We start from the raw sequence: 13,754 nt of genomic DNA on the forward strand, positions 1-13,754 counted from the left end.
TATGGTTCGTCCAGATGGTTTGGCTCACTCGCCAGGATGACGTCGGTGCAGACCGGCTTTCACCTAGGACAGACATTTTCTGTCGAAAAGTCGGAGGAATTGCCCAAGTAAGCCAGGCTGTGTCTTCCAAATTGTAGGGAAGGAAGTAAACAAACCTGACACGCAAGCTGAGATTAGATTCTTTATCATGTGCAGGATCATTTAAAAAAGATTTATTTTACCTAACCAACCCCTAGGATTATTTTTCGAAATGATTATCCAACTTCAAGCACCTGGCCAGCTAGTATGATCTCAGTATGAGTAAATCTCTTTGCACTGCATGTCTGGGAGTTGTATGGAAATTTTTTAATAATACAAAAAAAATCACTTAACATCCGATCCCTTCCAGCTAGAAAAATGCAGAGAACCTGATGTGCATTTTTTTGGCTCCAAAGAATAATTAGCTGTTTATGGCGGGGCAGAATTACAAAGCTGGTAATAATAGTAAGAACAAAACTCCGGTAGCTTGGGTATCACAGATCTGCTTTTTGGTGTGCAAAACACCTGGCCGATTTTCAGTTTTCAGCCAGGGTCAAAAGACTTGTACATTTGAGAATATACAAGAATTGATTAATTAAATTGTAGAATATTCTATACTTCAACTCAAGCTTTTCACTTTTCAGGGAAATACTTAAGGGTTTATAACAGCTTTGCATTTTAATTAAGTGAAACCATTGAATGAGGGTGGAGGTATGAATTGTTTGAAGAAAACACGTACTTCAATATGCATAAATAGGTGTGTGGGTTGGGGGGCTGATTGTGTATGTATTAAGCTGTACATATATTGTACTCGTGCAGATATCACAAACCTTCTCTTTGGATGATCTGTCTGATGTATTTGGAAATGCGATATTGCCGTTGAGTCCTGTCTCGCAGAAGGTTGCAATAGCTCGAAATGGCAGAAGCTTTTCGTTAAGTGGCCAACTGTTTGAGTTAGCTGGCAGAATGTATAGCACATAGGTGTCAAGTGGGTTTTGATGAAGGGTCTGCAAGAGAAATGAATGCTAAGAAGAGGGCAAGTTAAGTTCACAGGGGCTGAAAAATGCGTTGCGCTGCCAACACTAATGACTTGGAGAGATAGGACCCCTTTTACTGTGAAAAATCTCCCTCGGAAAGAGAAAAACATCCCCAACACTTCTGTTCCAGGATTCGCTCACCGCAGTGTAATGAAGTCGGGGTAATGCATTCATGCCAGAGGGACTTGGGCTGGCTTCCTGGTTGTTGTCCCTGTTGTACTGGAATGTCATCATCACCACGTCGCCGAACGTTTATTTGGCATTTACAATTCTGCTGCAGTGTTCTCCAGGAAGGCCTGTGCCAGTTATGTGAAATGACTTCTTGGTTATTCATTGTCTGAGTAAGGATCATTTAAGTGACATCTGGAATCATGTCTTTCTAGCGACATAACCTGGAGTTGTATCGCGTAAAAGCAATGATTAAAGAAACGTCAGCTGCAATGCAATCTTTGTCTGTCGCTTTTTAATTCCAGCCAAAATACACAACTGATTTTACATTCTGATTTATGTTAAAAATATTTTAAATTATAATCTTAATGTTACTCTACTATGCCAAGTAGGACATTTTATTTTTTTAATGCACTTTTAATTAGTTTGTAGCATTTCATAGTGCTGTTGAAAATTGTGCTAATTGAAATAAAAAAACATGACACCACTACACAAGTAGTAAATGAGATTAATGGGGTTAAGGGTCAAACAACATTACACTGTTACTAGTATTTATGTTTTTGTCTCCGTTTCAAAGAATGTAAATAAGGGATTCATTATTACAAAGTTGATTTATCCGTTTTATAAATGCATGACTGTGGAGGTCTGTGTTTTTTAAATTGTATTTCTTATATAGGCTTATTTTCGGATTGATTAGTTTAATTACAACAACAAATAGGTAATCGGCTAACATTTGTCCTGGACACATTTTATTGTTGACTATTCCCAAATTGTTGTTTCAATGCTACTTGACCTCAGTCATATCATAAAGAGCACACGATTGGTTCAGCTTTAAGCCCGACGTTATTCCTCGCTTGGCAGAGACAGACGGCTATTGCAGAGAAGATTGAAGCTTTCCTGGCTTTCCCATAATCTTAATTAGACACACTCCAGTGTAGGACTTATCTGGTGTAAAGCTTGTCCGACACTTCGGGATTCTTCAGACGGACGTGTAATGGGAACCCTTTATTCCCTCTCAAAACTGAGGGGAAATCTGACATGTGCCCTGACTTGCATTAGGACAAATTGTTTTTCTTTATCATTAAAAGCCGGTGTAGCTGAAGATGAGTTGGGGGGGTTGATATTACACTGTAGACTCGGACGGCGCTCTGGAAAGTTTGATTAGCATGTATACCTTGGTGCACGAAGCCCAGACACTGAGTTCCTTTTCCAAAGCCTGGTTTCTAATGTTTTACCCATAATGTTTTCCATACAAATTAATATAGATAATTAGTTTTATGACTTGGTTGCATTGAATTACGTGTGCCATTTTTATGACACCAAAACCTCCACTTCTTTTTGGGTATCTCGGAGAGGAGGAGGTGGGGGGCACCGTTTGCCCTTTTCATTGCACTCCACTTTTAGACATTTCTGTTCCTCCACACATGAGCCATCTTCACACGCCAGACCCATTTACAAAAGTCCTTTTTGTGCCTGGGAAGAAAACCTTTGGAAAGCTTCTTCTGAATTATGATGTCTAATTAAGAACAAAGTAAAGCCTCAAGCAGTTCGGTTTACTGCCGTTGTTTTGCAATTTGGGGGTTTCATTTGAATTTAAAGTGCACATTTTAGACGGAGCCTTTCCATATTTTATGAGAAACTAAAGTCGAGTAGAACGAATCCGTTACATGTCAGTTTTCAGTTTTGTCAAACTACTCAACACGTTTCAATTTTGCCTCCTGTTACTGAGGTGTTTGACACTATGATTTATTTCAGAGCAGACGGGGGGCGTGTTACAAGGTATGAGGTGTCCTAAGTGTTAAAAATGACCAGGTGTCTTTCAACCTCAGTCTAATCCCACTTGTGCATACATGGGCACACCCACACGCTCACACGAGTGTGCACTGCCCTCCGTGTCAGACATCACTATAATCGACGCAGTATATGTGGAAAGGGGCTGGATTTAATTCGCGGCCTCATGTCGCCAGGTTGTCTTTCTGGGTATGTGCTAGGTCTCTGTTTTTCTTTCACGGTTTAAATGCAACTTTGTAAGCATAATTGCTCCTTGTGGGAAAGCTAAACCTAGCTGTGTGCAGCAACTCATTAATGTGGAAAAACTGTGGTAAGTGTTGGGTGCCAAAGAAAGCAAAAATAAACATGGGGAATTTCTCTGGATGTCAGAGAGGATATTTTCTGAACTTAACTGTTGTATCTAGGTATCAGATCCTAGAGGACTGCACTGTTTGACTTTTCATATTCATTCTTATAAGTTGTAAAAGCAATTTAGCTGTCATTTGCCGTATCTTATTCCTAGTGATTGATTATTTATGAAGTGGGGTACGTTACTGGGTTATACATCTGTTTTGGGTGAGAGCACGACCTCATTGATACACAACTTATTTTCACATGACATGCTCTTAAAATATGTTATTGGTCACAAGATAAACCCTGATGAACCCAGAAGCCTTCTTAATTGAACTAGGCCTATGCATTAACTGGCAGTACAATTCCAGGGCATGTTGTCTTAATGCAATGGTTTTAGCAGAGCCTAATGATCATGGAAAATAAGTCCCAAATATGTTCTGATCTTTTGAATTTTTATTCCGTCAGTTGGCTGAGTTGTTAAAGACGACTACTTATTTATTAATGTTTCATACTTTCTCAGCAAAAGTTCTCTGAAAAGTGGGCAAGTGAAATTAGTTAAATAAAAACCTTTAAGGACACAGGATTTTTTTAAAGAAGTAAAATCAATACAGAAGCAAAAACATCCCAAGAAAGGCAGAGCCGCCCAGTTTTGTGAACAGGGTTGCCTAAGAAACCAGGCATTGCTTTTGTTTTCCATATGCTTATCTATTTAAAAGCCAGCCTCAGTGTAAAAAAAAATCTCCATTTGTAATGTAGCAACGGAGGCCTGAGAAGCAATCGCTCTTCAGCGTGGTGTAAATCAGTCTGACACGGGCCGCGGCGCTCGTCTCTTCAACTGCCCCGCTTGATGGAAATGAGCAGTTTTATCTGATTGAAGCTTCAGGGGATGTGATGCGACCACCATGAGGCACCAGAAAGAGCTATAACCAGGAACGGAGGGTCAGGACAAGAGAGAAACAAAACCCGAGCGCATTGTTAAAGACGCTCCTCATTGACAAAGTTAACGGTTTGTTTATCGGGTGAAAGTTGTGTCTCGCGCGGCCCGTCACATCCTGCTGAGCCCTGTGTTGAGTTTGTCGAGGAGTAAAAGAGTCTTCACGTTGTCTCTCGCCAGGTTTCTGCAGGATTACTTCAGAGTTTCACCTCCAAAATGACATGCTGGTGACGCAGTCCTGGTAAGTTTTTTTTTTTTTGTTCTTGTTTTTTTTTCCTCTGATTTTGATTTTTATCTTTTTCATTTTTATTTTATTAGGAAAATCCCTGCCTCCCTCCCCTCAGAATAAAAACAACCCCTGTGCCTGCTTTACATTCATTGTCTACAGTTTAAGAGTTCTCATGCCTCATCAATTCTTTCTCCTTTGTACGCCGGAGCGGATGTATTTTTCCCCAATTCTGTCTAAGCATAACTATTTTGATTAACATCACAAATGTCATTTTCAAGGCTCTCTTTGTTTGCTGGCTCTCCTTTGTTCAGAGCGTCTGTGGGGATGTTTTGCTGAGTGTATTTTCTATGGTGGGTGAAGTACTAGATTTAAAAGCTGCTTTATTTCCCTGCGTGGAAAGGAAGTTCTCTCTCTTTTCATTCAGAATGAAGTTCAAGATAATTTAATGGAAAATCCTCCTATTAAATTATCTAACCTGCTTTTAAAAGCATTTAACATCTGTAATAGCCATGTATATTATAAAGTTACATTCTCTGAGCACTGCCTATGCTTCTACGCCTCGGTAACAAAACACAAAAGCGCTCCTTTTTTATAATTAGTCTGTATGCAGTGGAGATGGAAAGATAGACTGGGGGGATATAAAATACATGTATATAAGATAAAATGAAGAACCTTCTCCAAAGTGTTCCAGTTTGAAACAGGCAATAGTTGCAGGGGGTAAGATCACACGTAAGAGTGAATATCCAGTTTAATTCCTCCTTGCAAAATCCACCTACACTTTGATTAAAGCCTTGCAGTAATTCTTTGAAGAGTTTCCTTCTTTTCAAGTTTAACCATTCCAATCGAAACCGACCGAGATACTGGATTCATTAAATGTGTTTCTCAGACACATCTCCTCTTGAAGTATTAATTAAGTTGCGTTAATAGCATTTTAATATAATCTTCCTCTATTACCTTCCTAAAATGACCTTACTTTCTTTATATGTCTATCTATCTGTCTAATGTGTGTGTATGTATATTTTGTACTTCTAAACCCTTAGTAAGTTTAGTTGAAACCAATATATGGCTACATTTTAACCGTTGTTTACGGATATTTGGTTTTCAACGGCAATGCGGTGAAAAAACAACCTTTTTAAAATTTGAAAGGTTCTAGACATAAAAAGGACATTGCAGCTGTGTGACTATTTAAGATTCTGTTTTCACTGACCAGACTAAAGTAGCATCATTAGCCCTGGCAAATTACCATGGTTGCATTGTGGTCCAGCCATGGTACATTAGTGTCCCTTTAAATGTGGCTAAACTGTGCCTATTCATTTGTAAAAGAGAGGGGCCATTGGCAGATACTTGGCAAGTCACACAGAAGGGCTATTCAGTTAGAAGGAACAACCAGTAGGAACGAAAGGAAAAACTTCAAAATGGCAAAGAGAGGAATCTCCAAAATATTTCTAAATTTTCGTAAGAATAATCGACGGAGTGGATCCTATTGGAAGAATGTCACAATGGGAAATGTGTTCCCGTTCTCCGTCTCCTGACCAAGGAGGCTGTTTAGCGTCAAGTCTCTGGGATGCTTGTCAGACCCATGGTTGAGTTTGCTGCTCCACACAGGGTAGTGGTGAAGTTGTTTTGCGGCTTCTTTTGTGGCGAGCGGGATCGTGGGTTAGCAGGCCACTAAACCCTGACTGTTCCACTTAATGTTGTTTGCAGGGGCTCAACTTGCCATATTCTTGGCCGTGGAGGAGTTGTTTTTTGTCTGAGGATGTATTTATTCCATTCAGTGTCTAGGTATACAAACCAACCCATAAGCAAGCAAACAAGGATTTCATTGGTCTGTTCAATGCATCAAGGAGCCCAACGTTTGACTGCTGTGGAACTAGATTGATTGGAAGTGGACATATAGTTGCAATCTTTTGATTTTGAAAATCTCTGTTGCTCACTTTCTATTCTATTTTGAGACTGTAATTAACAACTGCTATTTGACTCTATCATGTGGTTGGAGAGAAAGGAACATTTAAATAATTTAAGATGAGAGTTTTTTTTTATTCTTAAAATACTAGATATAATCAGTTGCGGTGGCATACAATTCAAAAAGATGAAGTTTTGGTATTCTGGGGATTTCAGAATAATTATTCTATGAAATGAACTGCATTTTCTAATCTGGCCTCTGCGAAATGTGTGCTTCTGATTTAAGGCTTAAGTTCAGTGAGATCTAATTGTGGAAGACTGGTGCTTCAACGAACTCATCTTGTGTCTGTCAAACATCAGAGCGAGAGAAGTGATCGTTATTTACAACGGGATCATAGCAGGCAACCCCCTGTGAATGTCTGTGGTCTGCTTTGTAGAGCTGTCAAGAGTATTTATTGTTTGATTATCAAAAGACTGTATTATATGGGTCACTACCTGACTATATCAAAGTCGTTGAAAGGGGAATTTGTTCAATGTCGTCCTTGACCTTGTCAAGAGAGAGGCGTAATATTGTTCACTATACGGGCTCTCTGGAAAAGCTAAATGTGAACTGACCGGAAAGCAAAATGTCAAAAAAATTGTCTGCCTCTTACCGTTTGTAAATCTTTATATTAAAAGAAGAAAGAACCCTAGCATGGAAGCATATTTTCTGGGATAGGTGCTTTGATCTCGTTGGGAGTGCTGATCTCGTCAGCGAAGGGAAGAAACGCTGCTTGTGCAAAACTTGGAGTGAAGTTAGTGAGAGGAAAGGTGCTCTGTGTGTTTAAAAGATCTTGTGCCATTTAAACGTGACAGAGAAGAGCTGTTTGGATAGAAATGGGCTAAAAGGGAACTGGGGTAGAACGTCTTTTATAGATCAGGTTTCTAAACACAGAGGGCTTCAATACAAAAATAAAAACAAAGCCAATAGTAAATTAGAAACAGTAGTGGAGGGCTAAAGTCTGTAAATGGTGATGTACAGAAAGGACTGTGAAACTCTAGTTTATTGGAATATGCTGGTCTTTTTGGTTGTGCAACAGTTTGAGACCCAAACAATGTCTTCAGCATATTCATTTCCTCAACTCAAGCTTGGCCATCTTTGTTTTTAATTAACATACATCTCAAGAAATATAGGATGGCCAAAGTGATAGAGCCTGTATCTTTTTAGTTTTGAGAGCCTATGGCCAGATTGTTTACTGCTGACTCGATGATCACATCCCCCCTCTCCCTCCCCAAACTGCATGCCCCCTGGCTGTTCCTTACCACGATGCACTCCTTTGCACATGAGCGATTTATATCAAGGTCAAAATTTCCCTCTTTCCAAAATGGCAAGTCTCTGCTAGAAGGCACAAGTCCTAGGAAAGTATAAAAGTTCAGGGGCAAAATAATGATTTTTGCCGAATCCTGTCTAGGGGAGAGCGATGCTAGAAGCACAGTATCTCATACATAATGTCGGATGTCTACGGTATGAACAAGCATGGGGATTGGATTGTGTGTTATGATGTGTAATGCCTGAGATGGTAATAACTACAGGTACACATCAAAATGGGTTGATGAGTTTGCGTTAATATATTATATTAAGTATATTTGTATTCTGCATTCACGTTGAAAGGACTGAATGCTTGTAAAGATGCACATTTTTCATGACACTTAAGTATTTCAGTAAATAAGTACTTCTGGAAGGCAGAAGTGTCATCCTACCCAGGGTGCACCTGGAAGGATCTTGTCAGGCAGCTGTGTGTGCAGTAGAGAACGATAAGTCTCCGCCACCTTGGGAACCTGGCTGTATCGTAGCGCCACTGACGTTGCTCTGGAGCCGCCACACATTCTTTCAGAGGCAGCTGACGTTCGCAGGAAATCTCTCTGGGAGTTCAGCCCTGATTTTAATCCTCATACATCCAGCCTGGAAAAAGAAAATGATTGAATCCGATTTTGCTTTAGTTAACATGAACTTGTCAGTTATGTCTTTATTTTCGCTTCCTCTGCTGCTCCGCACTCTCCTGGTTGTAGAATTATAACTTTCAGCTCCTACATTGGAAAGGAATAATAAATCACCCTTGGACGATTCGTGCGTGGGGGGGGGAGAGTTTGTGTTTCCCTAAATTACAAGTTTAACCTATTTTTAATCCTGAATAGGCAATAGGCCTCAAGGTAAAAGGGGAGGTTGGCAGTTCAGTAATGGGTACAATATTTTCGGATACATTTTTGTCACGATTTTCTCTTCATTACCCTGTCACTGGCAGTGAGTCCTAAAGTTCCTAAGAGGCAGCATTGATACTGTGGTCTGCGCCTGCAGCAGAGGGATCTGCAGACCACAAGAAATACTTTTAGTTCCAGCTTGTTAGAAAGGGCCATGTCTTAATTGAAAACAAGCTGAATCGAGTTCATTAGTGCAGATTGTTCGGGAGATGGTTAGAACGGCTGCCTCCCCGGGATGTGTGGGAAACATGGCCTCGACTTCAAAAACCTGTCAATTATTTTCATAATCCGATGTAGTTGCCTCTTAATCATTTTGGAAGGATTAGAACCGCGTGTCAATCTTTTTACCTAATTATAGAAGCAGCCGATCCTCTACCAAATACATCTCGTTGTGGAAGAAAGACATTTTTTTTTGTAGAAAAGGGAACAGCAGGGGGAAAATAGACCATTTTATAATTTAAATTTTTAATGGCATAATGAAGATGCCGTCAAAATAAATCACCAGCCAACTAGAGGGAGAGCAAAATATGAAATTAAATATGAAAGAAGTTCATCCATCTGGTTTAATGACTCTTTCAACTGCTTCTCCTCCCCATAAATGGTCTGATGGACTCTTCCATGTGTACTACATTTGTGCCATCGAGTGTGTTAACATTTTAGTCATGGCTAAATTGACACCAATGTTCATAGCCAGGTTAATATTTGAAAGGAAAGAGTTTGTCTTCCTAAGTATCATGTTTCAAGTCTAATGTATATCTAATTACCAGTCTATTTTGGTACTCCGTTGACATTATTATATTATTAATTAATATCATGACTAATATGCGTCTTTAGATTTGTTTTGCATTCTTCCATTAGTCAAATATTGGTTTGTCTTTCGTTTTCCCCTCAGTGTGCATTAGTATTGATGTTAGTTTAGGTGATTGGGTCTCCGGAGGCAATTTTCATGCTTAACACAATTCCTATTAGAATTCTTCAGTTTCTGGCAGGATTGTTAGGCACAGTAATTACCCGCATGTGCAAAGTAGTTTGTTTATATGGATCTGATTTACAGTAGTGTTGGCTTTCCTGGACCACAGATTGTTTCAGTCTCGTTTCGTCCCCAAGATTGGTTTATAATACATCTGTAAGAAGGTAAAATGATGATGAAATTGAAATCCTCATTATGGATTGATTATGAAGAATTGTTCAGTGCTTAAGATGTGATGTCTTCGCCAAAAAACAGCAGTTTTGAGTTTTCTTTAAGAAAATGCATTATACTCCAGTTGATTCCTAAAATATTGTAATTCTGACAGTTTGTAAGTCTTTATTTTTACCTTAAAGTACTGAAATAAAGAATATGTACGTATGTGTGTGGGTCAGAACCATTCAAGAGCATCTAATTTTTACATCTCCTAATACCACTAATCAATGTACTTTGAAATTGCCTACAGGCATCCGCCTCCTTCATCCATTTACATACAGGAGCATAATGAGTTCTTTGCTGTTCTGTTCTCTTTTTCTTGGTTTTTAAAACTGCATTTTGAATTTCATGACTAATGTTTTGGGGTAATGTATGTTGACTTCACGGACTTGGGTTGTTCACTGTAAATTACTGTGGTATTGGATGGCGATTGGTCAATAAAGTCAATGTGAGACAGTGCCAAATTATTCTGATGTTTTGTATGACCATCTTTTACTATTTTTGGAATGGCGGGGTTGAGAATTATCTACCTATTTAATGCTTAAAACTATAAAATACTTATCCAGTTTTTCAATTAGATTAGGCAATTAAATGTATTTCACTGCACCTCTAGTAAAACAGTCAAGATATAGGCTAGTTTGTATGTGTGTGTATATAGAAAATTACCTAATAAGAGCTCATTGAGAGGAGTCATCACCAGGTCTATATAATAACCATGCTGGTTGGACTCCAATTAATATAACTGTTAGACAGTAAGCAAAGGAACTAATATATTGCCAGTGCAATTTAAGAAGGTCTATATTGACATCTCCAGGATTAGTGACTAAATTGAAGAGGCAGGATTCTGGAATGGCCAATTATTCCTATGCCTATCATTTTAATTCACATGGAATAACTGTGCTAAATTGGATTCCATTTTTTTTTTTTTGGGTCAGTCATTTTAGTAAAGGTTAAAAAAAGTACCAAGAACCAAATGATGCAAGTGCATTGACCACTGCTTATGTCAACAACAACAACAATATTTAAAAAGGTATCGAAACTTGACAAATTATTCCTGTAACTCTAAATGTGAAGGTAGTTTTAATTACACGTCTGTTTGTAATCCACTATTTTAAAATGATTACAGTATTGTTCATATTTAATTTTCAGATTTACTGGCATAAAGATGAGGTCATGCATTAAAGAATTGGGGGGCCGCTAATACTGTAGCGCAACTGCATTAAAATGGGAAGCAGATGTTGTTCCAATTATAGTTAATGTTTGGTTGTACCGTATTTAAAGTACACAGCAATGTTTAATTTACATGCGTAGCCAATATGTTTTCAGACCTAGAACTTCAAAATTATGCGAGGTGGTGATTTTTCCGTCTTGTAGCTAAATTGTAGATTAAATTAACCAGTATACGGGCTTGATGTACATATTTTACATTTTATTTTAGTTTCAACTGACATGCATTCTAGATTACATTTTTTATTAGAAAAATTTACTAAATTACTAAAATTGTAAACCTAGTTATTGCATTCAGTTTTCAAATTCATAATGGTGTTTATCAGGATTTGTTTTCTACTGACCCTTTCATTTTTGAATGTGTACACCGGGTATCCATAATAAAAGCCCAAGGTGTTGCAAATCAACAGATAATGTGCTTGTCAGCTCATTGGATTTAATGGTGCTATTATATTACACTTTTTATGCAATGCAACTGCTGAGAGATTGTCCTCCACATAGTTTGGGGAATGTTTCAGTCCCAAAATGTAATGCTTCCATTCCATAAAATACTGGCATCTCTGTTTAACAGGTCTAAAAATTAACATTGCCTGTGCCGGTAAGCAATGCTTGGGAATGTTTAGCATTTGAAATCTGGCAAAGCAGGACCTTGTACGTTTTGTTTTGTTTTTTGCAAGATGCTCAGAGGTGGAAATTATATCCCAGATATTTCATGTATCATGTATTTATGTATTTTATTTTGCTGTACTTTGTTGTGTGTTTTCCAGTCTGTAAAGCGCTCTGTGGCTACCCTGCGAAGGGCGCTATACAAATAAAAATTGATTGATTGATATAAAAAACACCAGCATGTAGTAGATTTCTGAGTTTTCAACTTCAACCTTCCGAGAAAAAGATAGAAATGAAGGCTTTTTCATCGAGCAGTCCTAATCAAACCAAGCTCCACACAATGCCAGGTGGAGAGCAGACTTGAGTGTGACTAATAGTATGGTGATATATAGGTTTTAAATCCGGTAAATCAGGGAAGAATCTCTATAAATTGGACTCTCCAACCCACCAAAGATACTTCAGAAATCCCTCTACTTTCTCTAGTGGTTTGGGATTTTTTTTCTTTTGATCTATTTTCTTCGTCGTGATTTAAAATTATATATATATAATATTTATTTCTGATAGCTGTCAAGTTTTGTGAAGGGGGAGTAGCTTAAGTGCCTGCCTGGAACCGTACACTGTTAATCAAAGCTTTGCATTAATATACTTTTAGCTGCTGTCGAAAGTGCAATTAAATAATTCCTGTAGAAAGAAATGGATATGTTCCCCGGTGACCTTGGCTTGTTTTGCAGCAGCCCACGACGTATTGAGCTCCTTGGTGTTTGACTGTATTGATGAAGAGTGTTAATGCAGGTAGGAGACTCGTGCTACAGCTGCAGCAGATTGGATTGCATATTCATGGCTTCCAGGAGCACTATTTCACACCGACTGGCACAGCGGTAGCAGCAAGTGGAACAGACTAGGTCTCGAACAGCTTACGGGTGGAGAAAGGGAGAGAGAAAACGGAGCGATGAAAATGTATATATGAAAATGAACTTGCAAATCTTAAGCAATGGGAACTGATCTTTGAGCGGGGCTGCGACCCAAATGTCAACCTTCTCACATTTCACACAGCCTATTTCTAAGTGCAATCGAAAAAGAAGTAATTGATGTGGGAGTATGAAACTCTTAGGTTGAGTAAGCAGCACAGTGTACTAATTCAGCATCCAACCCTTTATTTTGGGTGTGTGGAAGAGGAAAATAACTACACAGCAAAGCAGCTGACCTCAAATAAGCTCAGCACAAGTTCATAATGTCTTTTTAATTTCAGGGATGGCAGTGACAATAGAAATCACTGTGTTATGGAGGATATTTCACTCTTTGGACCTATTCTATAATATGTTTTGCTGTCGAAGAGAAAGTTTTATGATTTGAACTTTCATCTTAGGATTCAGTGTCCTTGAGGCAATGGATCACTTCCCCTCATTGCCAATATGGAGATGTACCTGTCTTCCTAATGGTAAACTCTTCAATCTAAATAATTGCAGCCTTCTTTTGTGCACAGTATTCACTAGATTTCCGCTCGGTGGTTTAACTGATACCAGCTTGTACCTCTGCAAAGTACAGCCATTTCTGGCCCCAAGATTACATGTAACATGTTCATTCCCCCGCAGGTGGAAACTTCAAAAACGGATACAATGAAAAGGAACAGGGTTGGTTCAGACGAGATCTGCTGAAAGAGCTCGTCACAGTGTTTACAGCCCGAGGTGCTCTATAGAGAGCATGCTAAAGATTTTGAGGTTTTTAATAATAAAACTCCAGTCCCACGACTGCTGGCTTCTGTTCGTAAGAAATGTTAGGAACAGCAGATCAGCGCTCAGGCTTAGGGATTGAAACCCCGGGGGAGACGTGCAGGGTCTGATCCTAGCCATGACACTAGGATGTCTGCCTCATTAAGGGTGTATTTCTTGACATGGAATCACAGCCGTCTCTATCATCAAAAAGAGGTGTTCAGAAAGGGAACCAGCTATGAATCAATCGGAAGAGAAATCCAAAGAGCTGACCTTTACTGCTGCTCAGCGGCAATGCAAAGAATCTTCAGAGTCTCATAAAGGCTAATAAATTGCTAAGCAGTTAATTGGGTTTTTCAAATACTGTGTCAGTAATAGG

The 13,754-nt window shown here is 38.9% G+C and overlaps 1 protein-coding gene across 2 annotated transcripts in view; it reads left to right on the forward strand.

Moving 5' to 3' along the window:
* Positions 1-13,754, forward strand: part of sema5ba (sema domain, seven thrombospondin repeats (type 1 and type 1-like), transmembrane domain (TM) and short cytoplasmic domain, (semaphorin) 5Ba) — a 92,767-nt gene that overhangs the window by 20,174 nt on the left and 58,839 nt on the right. The window contains exon 2 of one of the 2 annotated variants that reach the window (XM_066687420.1): positions 4,462-4,522. The exons of the other annotated variant lie outside the window; for it this stretch is intronic. The gene's annotated coding sequence lies outside the window, so the exon portion shown is untranslated. The remainder of the gene's footprint in view (positions 1-4,461; positions 4,523-13,754) is intronic. 2 annotated transcript variants of the gene reach the window in all.

This window comes from Amia ocellicauda, chromosome 16 (genome assembly GCF_036373705.1).
Source record: "Amia ocellicauda isolate fAmiCal2 chromosome 16, fAmiCal2.hap1, whole genome shotgun sequence".
NCBI classification, from domain to species: domain Eukaryota; kingdom Metazoa; phylum Chordata; class Actinopteri; order Amiiformes; family Amiidae; genus Amia; species Amia ocellicauda.